Genomic DNA, 4,660 nt, shown 5'->3' on the forward strand with positions numbered 1-4,660 from the left:
TTAGTGTATCCCGTTCACTTCATTAGTTTTTGCATACCAAAACCCAAATCACTGTTCATGCAGTGTGCTAAGTACTCTTTAAGTAGTTAAAAACGTATACTTATATGCTAAAGGTTCACCATCACTTGCATTTCTCATTCAGGTTCATGGGTGTCGAATATCCTCTTACAATTTGGCATACCAAATATTATTAAAAGATCAATAGCATACTTTCTCTATGAAAAGGAAAATACATTCCATCTACATTCTACATTACCTCCAAACCAATGTTGTAAAAGTAGGTTTACAAGGCCGAGTAATCGCTACAAGTGGTTAACTACAGCCAAAATCATATTTATTCGGTGGATTTGAGCCGATTTTTACTTAAAAAATAAAACATAATTCTTATTTCTATAATATTAAAGAACCAGTATCATTTTTTAATTAACGATTAGTAATTCTTAGAATAATTTATTGTGTATTTCTTCTATTTATAATGGTATTTACATATTTTGTTATAAATATTTGTAAAATAATAATATTTGACATATATATAATATCCAAAAATTAATTTTCTTCATATTTACTATGTCCGAGTACTCCCCGTGTACTCCAAATACACCCAGCTCCACAGTCGACCGCCTAGGGTCCGCCTAGCGACTTTTGCAGCCTTGCTCCAAACCAAGAAAGTATTGAAGTGTGTATATGAAAGATATTTCAAATTCTTTGGCCATCTAATTTTCAAACTCAAGTAACAAGGATTTTAACGAGCTAGTATAATAACAATATCATTAACATATAAACATATGATAATGAATTAAGCAACACTTGCTTTCTTAATCTAATAAGTGGGTTCACTTTTACTCCTCTCATATCCACTGTGATTTGCAATAATAAACAATCTATATGCTTTAGAGTTGGAGTAGCATCAAATAAACATACATTTTGCTAGATTTTGAATCTAACTTCTTTTAGCGTAGTGAATGCTTTAAGTTATAAGCCACACACTCATTGACCTTTAGAGGCCTTATATAGCTTCCTATTATCCAAGCCTCACGTGGTGTTCTTTAATGTGCAACCTATATAGAAGATATATAGATTTACTAGTACTGATGTAGCCACGGCTTCTCCCAGAAGAATTGATTACTAAAATCATCTTTCTGCAGAGTACTTCTACCCATTTCAGCTATCATTTTATTTTACGATCAACTACTTCATCTTTTAGGAATGTAAGGTGTAGTTAATTCTCTGTTTATGCCATTTTCATACCAAAAATCTTAAATGTTTTAGAGCAAAATTCTTCTTCTCGGTTAATATGGAGAGTAACTGTTTCAAACTCTCTTTTTTTTTCCTTTTGCTTTAAAATCATAAACCTTTTGAAAGTTATGACTTCTTATGAACAAAGTACACCCAATTTGTATGACTATAAGCGTCAGTAAACATAAGAATGTATTTGTTATCTCCAAGGGACTGCATCTGCATTGTCCCACATGAGTCAAAAAGTATAGATGTGTACTTTCAATTTGTATCCAAATCGTAAGAAAAGTAAACCTTAATAAGAATCTTGTACTTTCAATTTGAGAATGCAAGCTTGATGGTCCATTTTCCTTATACTTGAATCGCCTTCTCATTTCTCATTCTTACTATGACTTTCTTTGTATTTATCAAGATCTGTAAACATCAATCTTTGTCAAGTTATATGATTTTATCAACCATTAACTATAAACCACATTTTATACCTATTATTATCATCTTGTCAAGAACCTAAGGTTCCAACACATTCATTTATGACATTGCATGCTCTCCCTCTCAGTGAAGAAGAAAAATCTTCTTGGTTTGAAAAGTTATTTGCCATTCCTCTCCATTCCCTGTACTAATTAACTATAGCTTCATGAGATTGCAGTGACCCCATGTGTTGATCACATGATAGAGTGCTAGAAATTTGGATTCTTCAATTTTTTGTCTCCTCAAGATGCGCATGTAATCTTTTTAGACACTTTTTCTACTATAGTTTGGTCATTAGTGACATCATAATCCTTGCAACTAACTATCATGGCCATGGAAACACCCTAGTACTCAACTTGAAATAAAGTCTATGCATGCCTTGCTTATGACTTTGTGGCTACACGCGAAGAGAAACTATGTTGAACTACTTGTTGAATGATGGATATTGCCCCTGGCATCCTTTTTCATATATTTATACCAAGGTTGTAAAAGTCGTTAGGCGGACCCTAGGCGGTCGACTGGGGAGTTGGGTATACTCGGAGTACTTGGGGAGTACTCGGAGAGTACTTGGACATGATAAATATAAAAAACATTAATTTTTGAATATTGTATGTATGTCAAATATCATTATTTTGCTAATATTTATAATAAAATATGTAAATATCAACATAAATAGAAGAAATACACAATAAATTATTCTAAGAACTACTAATCATTAATAAAAAAATGATATTGTTTTATAATATTATAGAAATAAGAATTATGTTTTATTTTTTAAGTCAAAATCGGCTCAAGTCTACCAACTAAATGTGATTCTGGTTTAGGTTGACCATTTTTGATTGATTCTTAGTAACTAGGTGAAGTTTACTCCCCTCGGCGACGTACCTTGTAGCAAGTACTCTGGGAGTACTCGGCCTTGGAAACCTACTTTTACAACATTGATTTATACCTAGTCGCCCTCAATCATGAGCCTACCCATAGAAATCTAGCTCAAACATATTCCCACAAGTCTTGAGTATGTAATTGGCTCTTCATTAGCTATAAGAGGTTCTTCTCTGGACTAATTACTTGCTATTAGCGATATCAACAACCTCACAATAACTCTTGTGAACTCGATTGCTGTGACACTACAATGAGTATATCAATGCAAATTATAGTAGTACATATGTGAAGGAAATAGACGCCTTCATTATGACACAATACTACTAATTTTATAGGCATAATATTGCAGCTGAATAATTAAAGCAAGATTGACTACCTATCTACATTTTATTAAGGAACAACTAACTAAATGCTTGTACCTAACTTAAGCTGGTAAACTTCTCAATGGTTCTCTTTGAGTGGCTTGACACTATTTGAGTTATTTTCAACATTTCATACGTATACAAATCACGATATTTTGATTAATTTCTAATTGTGACAAATCCATAACTCTTGTAGGAGGTGGTTTCAAGAACGTTCTTATGATCGGCGCTGATTGTATAACTTGTTATTTAGATTGGAAGGATAGAAATACTTGTGTTCTCTTTGGTGATGCTGCTGGTGCTATCTTACTCCAGGTTTATGTTAGCTTTTTCTTCATTTGGTAAGTGACAAGTCTGCTCTAAAATAATCATCATTTTGTGTAGGCATGTGATACTGAGGAGGATGGTTTAATTGATTTCGACTTGCATACTGATGGCAATGGCGGCAGGTTCCCCCTTAACCCACCATCATTGGTAATATTAATAAACTCTAGCTTTTATTGATTGTTTTCCTTTCCACAGGCACGTCAATGCTTCTATTAGGCACATTCAACCCAATTTTGCGTTGGGTTATAATGGTGTTACCTCAGGGTTTTCCTCTACACAGGCATCTATTTCATATATCCAAATGAATGGACAAGAGATTTTTCGCTTTGCTTCTAAGTTCGTGCCAGAGAGTATTCAGGTTTTGTTAGCAAAGGCTGGTTTTAGGCAGTCAGATATCGACTGGTTACTCGTCCATCAGGTTTATATCTACCGTTTTAGTGTTTTTATGTATATTAACCTGCCTGTAATACAAAGTGCCTTATGTGCCATGGTGTGTACAGGCTAACCAGAGGATCATTGATCACATAGCATCAAAACTTGGCTTTTCAAGGGACAAAGTCATATCTAATATTGCAAACTATGGTAATACGAGTGCTGCTTCCATTCCGCTAGCACTGGATGAAGCCGTTCGAAGTGGGAAGGTGAGGGAAGGTCAAACCATCCTGACAGCTGGATTTGGTGCCGGTCTTACGTGGGGTTCAGCCATTGTGAGATGGGGCTAGAAATGTTTGAATTGGTCCTTGATGAAGGGAAAATAAGGGAAAGATCACAGTGTTGTCTTCCCATTGTGTTTTTATATCCATAATTCACGAAATAGATAAACAACAAGATTGCCTATTTTGTTGAAATATGAAGTCACTATTGTGATCCAAATAAGGAATAAGCCGAATATTATTTGGAAGGGTTTTGGGTTCTATTGAAGTAACTTTATAAATAATATCATACATGGGAAAGGTTAAAATACAAGAATACCAAAATAAGAAGTGTAAGAAGAATTTGTGGCCAAAAAATTCAAGAAAAATAATAAAAAAATAATAACTCAAAATATAAATAAAAAACGAAAAAAATTTAAAAACTCAAATGTTTCCTCCGTCATTCTCGTTCCAAGAAAAAGCGATGAAACGCACAATGCCGAGATCAAAGACACAATGACGAAAATGAACAAAAGACACAATTATAACTAAAAAAAGACACAATAGATTATATAGATCGCAAAATATAACACAATGACGAACAAAATATAACACAATGTTAAGTAATATAACACAATATCAAGAAAAAAACACACAATGTCAAAGGAAAGAGACGCAATCAATGACGAAAATAAGCACAAAACACACTGATAAACAAAAAGACAATGATCTTTTTCCCTAAATATTAAACAT

At 33.5% G+C, this 4,660-nt stretch overlaps 1 long non-coding RNA gene across 1 annotated transcript; it reads left to right on the top strand.

Annotated features, from left to right (window-relative positions):
• The first annotated feature begins 3,149 nt into the window (after positions 1 to 3,149).
• Positions 3,150 to 4,049, top strand: LOC143584163 (uncharacterized). The gene is made up of 3 exons (XR_013144310.1): positions 3,150 to 3,263; positions 3,333 to 3,693; positions 3,776 to 4,049. It is a non-coding gene; the product is annotated as an uncharacterized LOC143584163 (long non-coding RNA).
• Positions 4,050 to 4,660: the final 611 nt, after the last annotated feature.

Source organism: Bidens hawaiensis, unplaced genomic scaffold, assembly GCF_021521415.1.
Source record: "Bidens hawaiensis isolate Kalapana, Puna unplaced genomic scaffold, B.hawaiensis_p1.1 tig00032829_1, whole genome shotgun sequence".
Taxonomy (NCBI): domain Eukaryota; kingdom Viridiplantae; phylum Streptophyta; class Magnoliopsida; order Asterales; family Asteraceae; genus Bidens; species Bidens hawaiensis.